We start from the raw sequence: 14,433 nt of genomic DNA, 5'->3' as shown, positions 1-14,433 counted from the left end.
GTGCGCATCAACGCGACCACGAGGTCGCGTCATTTGCGTGCCAAGGACACGTAAGTGGGACAGGCCCTTTAGGCACACTTCCTACAGAAAAAGACAATCTCTTCATTTAACACCACCAAAAGCAGAAACTTGCAACTCTTGCACCCAAGCAGTAGAATACCTTTTTGGCCAAGCTAATATTAGGTATGTTGCAAAGCCTACCTGAAGCGTCGTTGAAGATCTGCTGCTGAGGATGTGCGCGATTTTGGCGCCGTTTAGAGGGGGCGGGTTTAAAACGCGATTTTCTCTAAGCTGTTCCAATCGAAAATGTTCAGCCTAGTTAATTATTAACGAAAAATCGCTGGAAGACCCCGTCGCAAAAGCTATTATTAGTTTTAAAGGCCTTGAATAATAGTTATAGTAGTTTAAAAATCAATCTTTAAACCCGCGACAGCCAGCAACCGCAGGGTCTCATAAAGCAAACCACAGAAGTTAGGTTGTATATTTTTACATTAAAAAGGGCTTTTAAAGAACCCTTTATACAAAGTTTAATATTGCGAGTAGCTCAATTTGGCCCCATTATATCCCGCAGTATTTTTCTCGGCATTTGGGGCACAAATCTACCGCAATTCTAAACCAGCGCGTTCCACAGGGACCCACTGGAAAGCTGATTTAAAATGGACTTTAATTTGCAGCAATTAAACACTAAATTCCTTCCATTTGGCCTATAAATTAATGTAAATGAGATTTTAAAATCATGTTTTATTGTGAATTATTTGTGAATATTATTTGGACATTTAGGCTATTTAAAAATGTTAATCATTTATTAAGAAATGGATAGATGTTTAGATCTAGTAATTGAAGTCTGAAATTAGCTACAATTAGGTAACTAACTAATTATATGCTTTAATTTCAGGTCATCCAAGTAAGATTATTTTATATTTGTTTCAGAATGCTTCAATCTATGATAACTGAAAATTTCATTCAGTTCTCTTAATTTTTAAGAAAGTTATGGGCTTTTGACTGTTCACGATCACAGCTTTTTTGTTATGTCCATAGAAAATCAATAGGGAACAAGATGCTCATTTCCCAGTATGAAAATGGCCATAACTTTTTAAATACTTGAGATATGAAAGTGAATTAGGTGTCAAATTAAACTTATTTTTATGCTTTATCTGATGGGATAAATTACAGACTTGATTTTTAAAATCTCAAAATTTTGTAACATTGCTACTAATATGAATGTACACAGCATGTATTATTTAAATGAGTTTCTAAAAAATCCAAAGAGCTGGAGTAACTCAGCAGGTCAGACAGCATCTCCGGAGAAACGGAATGGGTGACGTTTCGGGTCGAGACCATTCTTCAGACTCAAGATCTCGACCCGAAACGTCACCTATTCATTTTCTCCAGAGAATCTGTCTGCCCTACTGAGTTACTCCAGCATTTTGTGTCTATCTTCAGTTTAAACTAGCATCTGCAGTTCCTTCCTACACCTAAAAAATCCAAGTTTAATTTAGAAATACAGCCCTTCCGTTGACCAGTCGACCAGCCCATGTCGACCAGTGATCCCCGCACGCAAACCCCATCCCACACACACCAATGACAATTTACAATTTTACCAAGCCAATTAACCTACAAACCTGGACATCTTTGGAGTGTGGGAGGAAACTGGAGCTCCCGGAGAAAACCCACACAGGTCACGGGGAGAACGTACCAACTCCGTACAGATAGCACCCGTAGTCAGGATCAAACCCGAGTCTCTAGAGCTGTGAGTCAGCAACTCTACCGCTGCGCCACCGTGATGCCCAAATGCAATACTTGAGCTCCGAAATTCATTTTCTGTTCAGTCCCATGCATCTCTGATCCAAAGATAGTATACATGGCTCGTATATTGAATTCATTGCATAACTGTACTGCACTAAATTTGCTCCTCGTGTACACTGGAATGAGCGCAGCACAATCATGAAGTTGGTAACTTAACTGTGTACAATAAGCTATTTTGCAAAGAATGTTAAATGTTATGGAAAAATAATTCTTGTACAATCCTGATCCATGCATAGCATTTCCTGGCAGGCAACTTTTAGGATTAACAGGCTCCAACTGGATAATCTATTGCTCGGAGATTATGTCCAATGAGCTACGCACTTGATCATTGTTACTGAAAACTGGCTGACCCATCAGTTCTCACATTTTGTTCAAATTACATGCAAAGTTTTCTTATTGTGACAGCTTTTTGGTTTGAAATTGCCAACGCACTTAGGATCATTAACTCCTCCTCTGGCACTCAAATTATTTGTGTAAGTACGAAATTGAGTTTATGTTTACTTGTCAACTAAACTCCCCATCGTATGAGACATGCGCAGAGAACTCTTGGCTGAATCTTTAGGGCTGTTTTGAAGGAATGCTATACAGTTGGAAGTGCATCCTTCAACAAAGGCATTAAACACACCTTGTTTCCTCACTAGTTATCCATAAAAGATCGCAATGTCTTTCCTGTAACCTGACCCCCATTTTGATGTGCAACATTTCTCCCATTATCTCCCACTCTCCCAGTCACTCTCCTCCTTTCCCATCCTGCAGTTGTACAGGGTCTTGGTGAGACCACACCTGGAGTATTGCGTACAGTTTTGGTCTCCTAATCTGAGGAAAGACATTCTTGCCATAGAGGGAGTACAGAGAAGGTTCACCAGACTGATTCCTGGAATAGCAGGACTTGCATATGAAGAAAGACTGGATAGACTCGGCTTGTACACGCTAGAATTTAGGTTGAGGGGGGATCTTATAGAAACTTACAAAATTCTTAAGGGGTTGGACAGGCTAGATGCAGGAAGATTATTCCCGATGTTGGGGAAGTCCAGAACTAGGGGGTCACAAAGGATAAGGGGGAAGTTTTAGGACCGAGATGAGAAAATAATTTTTTACACAGAGAGTGGTGAATCTGTGGAATTCTCTGCCACAGAAGGTAGTTGAGGCCAGTTCATTGGCTATATTTAAGAGGGAGCTAGATGTGGCCATTGTGGCTTAAGGGATCAGGGGGTATGGAGAGAAGGCAGGGATGGGATACTGAGTTGGATGATCAGCCATGATCATATCAAATGGCGGTGCAGGCTCGAAGGGCCGAATGGCCTACTCCTGCACCTATTTTCTATGTTTCTACGTTTCACACATGCATTTCCCAATCCCAAGTCCCACAGTTCCCTTTGACTCCATGGGTTTCCACCAGCTGCTTCCAATTTCCGCCCACATGCAGCAAGTCGGTTAATTGGCCTCCGTAAATTGCCCAGGTGAGTGTTAAAACCTCAGGGTAAGATGATGGGAATGTGGGGAAAATAAAACTGGTTAATTGTTGTGGGTGTGAGTGGGCAGGCTGCTGTGAAGAGATTCTGGATCATTAGATTAGATTAGATTCCTTTATTGTCATTCAGAACTTTCGGTCTGAACGAAATTTCGTTGCCTGCAGTCATACATATAATAATAAATAACAAAACATACAATAAACACAAATTAACATCCACCACAGTGAGTTCACCAGGCACCTCCTCACTGTGATGGAGGCAGAAGTCTTAAAGTCTCCGTCTCTTCTCTTCTTGTTCTCCCTCTGCGCTGAGGCAATCCAGGCTTCCGTTGTTGTGACCCCGCCGGATGATGGTGAGTAAGTCCCGCGGCTCAACCCAACTCCGCGAACGGGCCGGTTCAGGCTCCGTGGCCCGGGGTGGCAGAAGCTGCCGAAGATGCCGCCCTCCAGTCCAGTGGATGCAGCTGTAGTTGCGGGAGCTCCGGAAAAACAGGTCTCCAACCTGTGACCTGCGAGCTCCCGACGATGTCGTCCACTGGGCCCGCGGTCGAACCCCAAATTCAGGCCGCCACCGCCTCAGCCCCGAAGCCGGGCCACCGCCACCGGAACGCCACCACAGCTCCGAAGTCGGCCAGTCTCACGTTGGTAAGTCCTGGCTTGCTCTACCTCCAGAGCCTCGAGGTCGGTCGCAGTTGGAGGCCGCCAGCTCCGTCATTAGGCCTCTGCGCAGACGGAGGCAGAGAAGGGGGATACGACAAGAAGTCGCATTCCCCCGAAGGAAGATACAAAAAACATGTTTCACCCCCCCCCCCCCCACACACACATATACACAGCCTAATAAACTAAAATGTAACTAAAACAAGACAAAAGAAAACAACAAAAAAAGTAAAAACAGACGGACTGTAGGCGAGCCGCAGCCGTCAACAGCGCCGCCGCCATCATGTTCTATCGAACCTGGAGAAAGAAATAACGTTCATGTATACGCCTATGTCTCCAGTTACGAACGTTGTTTCGGCATGGCTGCCATTGTGTCAGTGACCCATCAACTACAAAGTGTTACATTTAATAGCCTAGCTTAGTATAGAGATACAGCGCAAAGCAGGCCTTTCAGCCCACCGAGTCAGAAGGTTATAAGTGATAGGAGCAGAATTAGGCCATTTGGCCCACCAAGTCTACTCCGCCATTCAATCATGATTAATCTATCGCTCCCTCCTAACCCCATTACCCCAGACACCCGTACTAATCAAGAATCTATCTCTGCCTTAAAAATGTCCATTGATGGTCTCCGCAGCCTTCTGCGGCAAAGAATTCCACAGATTCACCACCCTCTGAATAAAGAAACTCCTCATCTCCTTCCTAAAGGAAAGACCTTTAATTTTGAGGCTATGACCTCTCCCACTAGTGGAAACATCCTCTCCACATGCGCTCTATCCAAGCCTACCGAACACTGATCCCTGTACACTAATACCTTGTGTATCCTACGCACTCTAGGGACAATTTACAATGATATCAAGCTGATTAACCTGTACATCTTTGGAGTGTTGGAGGAAGCCAGAGATCCCAGAGAAAACACATGGGGAAAGCGTACAGACAAACACCCGTAGTCGGGATTGAACCCGGGTCTCTGGCGCTGAGCCACTGTGCCGCCGCCCATGGATAATCTTGGCTCAAGGTTAGAGCAGGTGCAAGGAAGCCTACAACGGAAGTCTTCTAGAAGTTATTGTAAAATTCTGATGAATGATCTCGAGAAGCAATCAATTCACTTAATTAGTTGTAGGTAATTGCCAATGTTGCCTGTTGTCACCAATGGCTGTTTTATTTCTAAATCATCCAGAGGATTTGGAACCATCAGCAGCTGCAGAACCAGCTGTGCAAACAGGAATGTAGCATTTACCATTTGTGACGATCTATTCCTAATATTTATTCCTGTAATGATGTGTGATTGAGGAGTGATATTACCATTGCTCTTTATTAAATGGAAATGCTGATCGTTATTTAAAAGCACAGTGCTGTTCTCTTATTAAGTGGCATGGTTCCATCAAAGTGAAGGATGGACAGGGAAGGAAAGCAAAATACTTATCAGCTTTCAACAAAGTGGCCATTTCTGCGTTTCCACAGCCAGGTAAGCAGAGGTTGGACTGGATTCTGAATAGCGAGATACCACTTTGTCCCTCCAGTCGTGCAGTGATTGCATGGGAAGGCATGCAGTGGAGAGCATGATAATGACACATGCAGCCTCTGAAATATTTTACTCTACACTCTGCATGTGAGCTCACCCCACCACCTGGAGATTTCAATATACAGAACAGCCGCTCTCAATGCAAAGATGTGGAGGAACTCGGCAAATAAAGCAGCATTTGTGGAGGGAATGGACTGACAACGTTTCGGGTCCATACCTTTCTTCGGATGTCTTCAGGTCAGGACCACATTCAACTACATTCTCTCCACAGATGCTGCCTGACCTGCTGAGTTCCTCCAGTGCTTTGTTTTATTTTCCCCCACATGATTCCAGCCTCTGCAATTTCTTGTGCCAGCTATTGGTCTTGTACTATTGGTCAGGTGTTTTTCATTTCAAGGATGTTATTAAAATGAACTGCAGATGCTGATTAATACCAAACATAGAAACAAAACACTGGAGTAACTCAGCAGGGCAGGCAGCATATCTGGAGAGAATGGATAGGCAATGTTTCTGGTTGGGACTGAGTCTGAAGAAGGGTCCCAGCCTGATATGTCATCTAATCATTTTCTCCAGAGATGCTTTAATTAGTTTAGTTTAGTTTATTGTCACATGTACAGGCACAGTGAGAAGCTTTTGTTGCATGCTAACCAGTCAGTGGAAAGACAATACATGATTACAATCGAGCCATTCACTGTGCACAGATGCATGATAAGGGAATAACGTTTAGTGCAAGGTAAAGCCAGTAAAGTCTGATCAAAGATAGTGTGGGGTAAGGTAGGCAGTAGTTCAAGACTGCTCTCTAGCTGTGGTAAGATGGTTCAGTTTCCTGATAACAGCTGGGAAGAAACTGTCCCTGATCCACTGAGTTACTCCAGCATTTTGTGCCTATCGAAGGTTATGAAGGAGTCTAGCTGGTGTGGTCAGTTTCACAACTGCACTGCTGATGATAAATTTGGCATAGTGCTCTTCACAGTTGGCACATTTCTCTGGCTACACTACACTGTCTGATTTTAGGGCTTTTTCAACCAGAGCTCTGATCGATTCTGAAAGCATCCTAAAGGGATATGGCACAGTTGATGGTCAAATATTTCCACTAGTGGGGCAAGTCACAGGTAAGTGAAGGGAGGTTCAAGATAAGGAACCTTATTATTTAAACTTGAAGCATTAAACTTAAATGAAGCATTTAAAACTGATACCTAGGAATTTCATAGTCATACGGTGTGGAAACAGGCCCTTTGGCCCAACTTGTCCACACCGGCCAACATGTTCCAGCTATACTAGTCCCACCTGCCTGTGTGTGTGGCCCATATCCCTCTAAACCTGTCCCATCCATCCTCTCCTGGAAGTTGATGAATCGTTGGAATTTTCTCGGCCAAAGGCTTTTATAGAGGCTAGATTGTTGGACGGATTTAAATAGGAGGCAGATCAATACTTGAAAGGTCAAGGAATTGAGGATCAGTGGGAACTGGCATAGAAGATAATGTGTGTTTAGTGTGCTTCATGCCGTAAATGTGCATCTTTGCACCTGATCCCAGTTTGGAATCAATTCTGAACCCAAAATATACATGCAATAGAAACAAGCTGAACAAACTGCTCGGTAGAACAGATGTTATTTTCACATTTCCTTCCAACATTGAAGGAGAACCTTTGGCCCATTGAGTCCAGGCCAGCTCGCAGAGCAGTTCAACCTCCCCACTATTTTTCTCCGTGAAGTATTCTTTCCAATTATCATTCCATCTAGACCACGTGAAAGTTACAACAACCAATTCACAATCTGCACAGCATTGGCATGTGGGAGGAAGAGAGAAGCTCCCAGGGACGACTCGCACAGTCACAGAGAATGTGCAGACCCCACACAGACACGGTCAGGATTGGCACCTGAATCTTTATTCCATTTAGTCAAACGAGAGTGATCTTATAGACAACAGGTGCAGGATTAGGCTATTTGGCCCTACGAGCCAGCACCGCCATACAATGTGATCATGACTGATCACCCACAATCAGAATCCCGTTCCTGCCTTCTCCCTATATCCCTTGACTCCGCTATCTTTAAGAGCTCTAACTAAACGCTGAAAGCATCCTAAAGGGATATGACACAGTTGATGGTCAAATATTTCCGCTAGTGGGGAAAGTCACAGCAAGTGACGGTAAGGTTCAAGGTAAGGATCAGCCATTTAAAACTGATACCTAGGGTATCAGTTTTTTCTGTAGAGTTGCTTCCCTTCAGCGCCAGAGACCCGGGTTCGATCCTGACCACAGGCGCTGTCTGTGTATGGAGTTTGTACGTTCTTCCCGTGACCTGCGTGCGATTCCGGTTTCCTCCCACACTCCAAATACCTAAGAATGTCATAGTTATACGGTGTGGAAACAGGCTCTTTGGCCCAGCCTGCCCACACCGGCCAACATGCCTCAGCTACACTCGTCCCACTTCCTGCGTGCGGCCCATATCCCTTTAAACCTGTCCCATCCATCTTCTCCTGGAAGTTGATGAATCTTTGCAATTTTCTCACCCAAAGGCTTTATTGAGGCTAGATTGTTGGACGGATTTACATAGGAGGCAGATCAATACTTGAAAGGTCAAGGAATTGAGAACCAGGGGAACTGGCATAGAAGATAATTTGATTTAAATCAGCCATAATGATATTATATGGTGGGGCTGGTTTGAAGGGTTAGGTAGCTTACTCCTACTACAATTATCTTGGCTCCATTTTAGCATGATCACTACTTCCTCTCATCTCTTTGACATCGGGAAATCCATCATTCTTTGTTTTAAATGATTCCTAAAAGTCCATCAGGCGAGAATGAAATGCTCGGAGAAGGATGAAGAGGTGCAGCGCACAGGCCTTGAACCTGGTGAGACGCAGGAGGAGCCCAGCCAGGACTCACCCCACAGAGCCCAGTCCCTCCACACACTAGAGTCTCCCAACCCCTGCAGAGTAGTTATTTAGAGGGCTGATCCGTGGGCGGCTGCTGCTGGGACGCAAGTCGGGGCCTGATCAACCCCGGCTGGGTCGCCTGGGCGAGGGTGTCTGATGTTGTGAGACCCGAAACACCCGATGACCCCAGGTCACATCACTGAGGATGCTTCCCAGCGCATCTAGAAGATGTATATTTTTCACACTGGGTATAGAATTCCTAAGGTTTATCACTGTTAAGTTCAGGAACTTTCTCTTCCTCTCTGTCCTAAATGGCCTGCCACTTATTCTCAAGCTGTGCCTGTTGGTTCTCTATAATTCAGTCATGTGGTGAATCTGTGGAATTCATTGCCACAGAAGGCAGAGATAGATAGATTCTTGATTAGTATGAGTGTCAGGAGTTATGGGGAGAAGGCAGGAGAATGGGGTTCTGAGGGAGAGATAGATCAGTCATGATTGAATGGCAAAGTAGACTTGATGGGCCGAATGGCCTAATTCTGCTCCTATCACTTATGAACTATGTGGATCATCATCCCTGCATCTTAGCTCACAACATTGATGCAAATTTTGTAATTTTGAATGAGACTTCCCCTCGTTCTTCTAAAGCCGCACGTCCATTTCAACCAGTTAGATTGAAGAACTTTGATCGAGCCACAAACTATCTGAACGAGTCAACCATTAAAAAAATGGACAGTTCACTGCCATATGATGGGCATAGCAACAAATGGATGGAAAGAGGAAAAGGGGGGAAAACAAAAAGACAAGTAAAAACTGAAGAGAAGGATTCTACATATTATAAATGTAAAATACTAAGTCTCCCTACTTTAAATGATTAGCTGACAGTGAAGATAGATACAACATGCTGGAGAAACTCAGGGGGACAGGCATAGAATAGAATATAGGTGCAGGAGGAGGCCGTTCGGCCCTTCACAGCCAGCACCGCCATTCATTGTGATCACGGCAGATCGTCCCCAATCAATAACCCGTGCCTGCCTTCTCCCCATATCCCTTGATTCCACTAGCCCCTCCAGATCTCCAGATAGAAGAAATGGGTGATGTTTCGGGTCGAGACCGGGGAGTCAGGGGAGTGGGAGACACAAAGATAAGGAGGCGTAAGGTGTGAAAATGTGATATCAAAGGGGACGAGGTTCAGGGAAAATGTAGAATGGTTCATTGTTAGCTAGGAGAAGGTGCCAACGAGGCATACAAAGATAAAATTCTATCAGAACAGTCACACTGGTCGGAGAACTTGGATGGGGGAGAAATGGAGTGAGAGGGAAAGCAAGGGTTGCTTAAAGTTAAAGATGTCAATATTTTGCCCCAGCAAAATATGAGGTGGTGTTCCTCCAATTTGCCTTTTCACCTGCAGGGTAAGCGAGTAGTATTGGCACTTCACACCTGTAAGAATGTGGCCAATGCAATAAGTGGAAATGGGCTAAATTGGCAATGATAGCTATACAACTGTTGTGAAAAGAGATTTATTTTTATTCCTGGTGAGTGCTGAGAGCGATATTGTCCAAGTCCAAGCCAGAATGTTTTGTGTGGCAGTGTCCTCTGCATTAGAGTAATATCCTTATATTAACAGTGTAATAGCTGACTGGACTATGTGGATGAATTATGTTAGTAATGTTGTGAACAATGTCTGTGCCAATGTGTTAAGTAGTGGGATTGTTTATACCATTTCCGAATACCAATATGCTTGTGATCACAGAAATAAGTAGGTGTGGAAAGAAATAGAAAAACACATTTTACAAACACCAAAACTGTCTTGACATTCAAAGCTTGCTATAGGCTTCACACAATTCTTATGACCGTTGAAATGACAAGGGACAAAGTGTAGTTCAGTAGCATTTTACTCTGGTTGCTATAAGGATGGTAAGGTACCTTAATCCTATGGTGTTCTTGATGAGAGCTGTTCATCTTTCTATGCTGTAAAGTGGAGTTCATGACAGTCTTCACCAACCACTGTACTCAATTACTACCAACACCACCTGCCCCCAATACTCCCAACCAACCACTTGTTGCACTAAATGCTCCTATCACCAAGGTCATAAGTGATAGGAGCAGAATTAGGCTATTCGGCCCATCAAGTCTACGCCGCCATTCATTCACTGGTGATCTACCTCTCCCTCCGAACCCCATTCTCCTGCCTTCTCCCTATAACCCCTGACACCCGTACTATTCAAAAACCTATCCTTCTCTGCTTTAAAAATTGACTTGGCCTCCACAGCCTTCTGTGGCAAAGAATTCCACAGATTCACCACCCTCTGACTAAACATCCTTTAATTCTGAGGCTATGACCTCTAGTCCTAGACAAAAATCTATCTATCTCTGCCTTAAAAAAATTCAACTGACTTGGCCTCTTCAGCTTTCAGTGGCAAAGCATTCCACAGATTCACCACCCTCTGACTAAATAAATTTCTCCTCATCTCCTTCCTAAAAGAACGTCCTTTAATTCTGAGGCTATGACCTCTAGTCCTAGACTTTCCCACTTGTGGAAACATCCTTTCCACATGCACCCTATCCAAGCCTTTCACTATTCGGTACGTTTCAATGAGGTTTCCCCTCATCCTTCTACACTCCAGTGAGTACACGGCCCAGTGCCGTAAAACGCTGATTCCGCAGTATAGATTCCCATAGTATAGAATAAATGTAAGCACTAGAAGCTACGCAAATTATTCCATTCATCCCGTTTACATTTTGTACTGGTCTGCACAGCAAACATCAGAATGGGCTGGCGTTTTTCCATCAGTTAATTTTATTTTGATACAAATTCAGGTCTCATGAGCTAACATGTAAAAGCAATAACACATCAAAACTCTGGAGTTTAAACATGCTGAAGGTCTCAGCCTTTCCAGAGAGGCGAAGTGTGGAGTCCTGAACTGCCAAGATCCACAAGCCGGTTGTGGGAACCCAGGCCAACTGGTGCTCTGTAATGTAAACCAGCTGCCAGCGACACACAGGCCCCATTTGCATTTCTACGCGTGCTTCAAAAGCAAAGTGTTCATTTTTAGCATTCTTTGCTCAATTGGCTTAACGCTGGATTAGAAGACTCGAACGGAGCCAGGTGCCGCTCACTTCGAGATCAGGGTCCTGGAGATCTGGGGGACAGAAACCGGGAAGGGGTGGAGGAAGTCCATCTGCTTTTCTCGAGTTCAAATCCCGTCGCTCCGCTGAGCTGACAGGGGCTCGTTAACAGAGAGAGAGAGAGAGAAAAGGGAAACACAAACTGTTTGTCCAAGCAACGTCAGTTCTTTGGATTTCGATCTACTTTTCAGGAATATTCAACAGTTGCAACAGAAGATCAGGTAGGTTTTTAATATGTAATGGCTGCAATAAAATCCAGGAAGCTCAGCTGATTACCACAGCACAATTTTAAACTCAATGATCTGTGGAACACAATGTAACATATTGAACACTGATGGAAAAATTAATGCATAACCAGGGTGTGATGTGCTGATTTGTCTATTTCATCTGCCAAACACAAATGGATCACTCTGAATAGTGTTTCAATGGTGAAAACCATGTTACAAGACAGCTGTCAAAATATATATGTATTACTCGATTATGGATGGTGGATATTGGTGACAAGATCAGCATCTTTGTTTCGTCTGAAGGATAAATCACCTTTAATCTCCGCGGTCCTCCTCGTGAGGTTACTGCCACAGTGCGGTTGTGGAGAAAGTGCCAGAATTTTGTCTGAGTGACGACGAAGAATTAATGTTCTGTTTTCAAGTGAGGAAAGTGTGTGGTTTCGAGGCCACCTGCAGTTGTTGTTGTTGTTGTTTCTGGGTGCCTGCAACCTTTATCTTTCAGGTAGACAGAGGTCACAGATTCAGGAGCTATCAGAGAATATATGGTGAAACTTTCGTACAAGCCTTTAGGTTTATGATGCTTTTGTTATTTAAAATTATTCTGCACAACTGACCGTAAATCTTACACTGCCTGACTTAGTCATACAGCGGTCGTAAATCATTGGAACTCTTATTTAAAAATTGTAAATGGCTTTGTTTAGTTTAGTTTAGAGATACAGTGAGGATCTTGGCTTTTTGGCCCGCCGAGTTCCCGCCGACCTGCGATCCCCGTACATTAGCACTATCCTACACACTAGGGACGATTTGCAATTTTTACTGAAGCCAATTAACCTTACAAGCCTGTATGTCTTTTAGAGTGTGGGAGGAAACCGGAGCACCCGGGGAAAACCCACGCAGGTCACGGAGAGAACGTACAAACTCCATGCAGCCAGCACCCGTCGTCAGGATTGAACCCGGGTCTCTGGCGCTGTCAGGCAGCAACTCTACTGCTGCTTAACCGTGTACGCACCTTGTTAAACATCTTGCCATTAAATCGGACAATTCTGAATAATGAATCGCTTAACCAAGGTTAATGTTTGATTTGAACTTCATATTTCTATAGGATTAAAGATTATTAGTGAATGGAAGATATGTTGAGATCCCCAAGAAGTCTAACAAATAAAATGTTTATATTTGTACTTGGGAAGTCAGGATGAATTAGATCAAGGAGACATAAGAGACTAGATGCTGGGACCTGAGCAAAAAAAAACGAGCAGCTACTGGAGACACAAGGAACTGCAGATGATGTAATCTTGAGTGAAACACAAAGTGCTGGAGTAACTCTGCGGGTCAGGCAGCATCTATGGAGCACATGGATAGGTGACGTTTTAGATCTGAAGGAAGATCTTGAAACGTCCATTCACATCCTCTTGAGATGCTGCCTGACCAACTGAGCTACTCCAGCACTTGGTGTTTTACTGAAACTGCTTGAGGAGCTCAGCGGCCGAGCTGCTGCCTTACAACGAATGCAGCGCCAGAGACCTGGGTTCAATCCCGACTACGGGTGCTTGTCAGTATGGAGTTTCTACGTTCTCCCCGTGACCTGCGTGGGTTTTCTCTTTCCTCCCACACTCCAAAGACTCCAGGTTTGTAGGTTAATTGGCTTGTTGTAAATGTAAAAAATGTCCCTTGTTGGTGTAGGATAGTGTTAATATGCGGGGATCGCTGGTCGGCGTGGACCAGGTGGGCCGAAGGGCCTGTTTCCGCGCTGTATCTCTAAACTAAACTAAACTATACTCGGCATTCAATGGGCAGCGGTTCCTCCAGCAGCTTGAACTAGATCAAGGGCTTTTCTTGGAGCTCTTCTGTTATATTTTGTAGGACCCTAAAGGGCCTGTCCCACTTGGGCGACTTAATCCACGAGTTCTGGCGAGTTTGCCCTCGACTCGCACTCGCAGCATGGCCGCCACGAGGTCGTAGGAGGTCTTCGTAACTGTCCTTCATGCTCGAGTGTGGTCTCTGCGTACTCGAGGCCTCAGCTAGGTTGCGGCGTTTTTTTCAATATGTTAAAAAATGCCCGCGAGCAAAAAAAGGTCGCCATGGAAAAAATTGATACTTTTTTTACTCGTAGGTTTAGTCGCAGTAGGTCGGCATGTTAGTTGTAGGTAATCGAGGGTAGTCGAAGGTGGTTGAAGGTAGTCGTAGATAGTCTTCATCATAGTCGAAGGGAGGTCAAAGGGAGGTCGAAGGAGATCGAAGGAGGTCATCTTCACTCTCCACTATTCGGTGTCCAATTTACCCGAAGTCAGTCGAAGCTAGTCTTCAACATAGTCGAAGGAGGTCTTCAACATAGTCGAAGGAGGTCTTCAACATAGTCGAAGGAGGTCTTCAACATGTCATTTTTTTCAAACTCTGCTAAACTCTTCTATACTCGCCAATTAGGTCGCCCAAGTGGGACAGGCCCTTAACAGTCATCGTATCCTTCTTGGCACAGGCAGAAGTGTGATGCCACACTACTTGGGATAGCTCGCTGCACATTGAGAGATGTGCAATTTAAATCCTTGATGCATCAGAGCTATCAATTTTGTGACATCCTCCAACTGTTCCATTGAGTGGCTTTGGGTTACCTTACCTTTCCTAAACCCATGCTAATTTGGAACCACCCCCTTCCTTCTTCTTTAAATGGCTATTGTCAGTTTAACAGCGACGCAGCAGTAGAGTTGCTGCGTTACAGCGCCAGAGTCCGGGTTACATCCTGACTACAGTTAC

At 44.4% G+C, this 14,433-nt stretch overlaps 1 protein-coding gene across 2 annotated transcripts in view; it reads left to right on the top strand.

Moving 5' to 3' along the window:
• The first annotated feature begins 11,253 nt into the window (after window positions 1-11,253).
• Window positions 11,254-14,433, top strand: part of fbln5 (fibulin 5) — a 73,402-nt gene continuing 70,222 nt past the window's right edge. Inside the window, exon 1 of one of the 2 annotated variants that reach the window (XM_033027666.1) lies at window positions 11,254-11,679. The gene's annotated coding sequence lies outside the window, so the exon portion shown is untranslated. The remainder of the gene's footprint in view (window positions 11,680-14,433) is intronic. The other variant, XM_033027665.1, reaches the window with a different exon arrangement.

Source organism: Amblyraja radiata, chromosome 9 (assembly GCF_010909765.2).
Source record: "Amblyraja radiata isolate CabotCenter1 chromosome 9, sAmbRad1.1.pri, whole genome shotgun sequence".
Taxonomy (NCBI): Eukaryota; Metazoa; Chordata; class Chondrichthyes; order Rajiformes; family Rajidae; genus Amblyraja; species Amblyraja radiata.
Note: the sequence above shows the minus strand (reverse complement) of the source record. Positions and strands in the feature narration are given on the sequence as shown.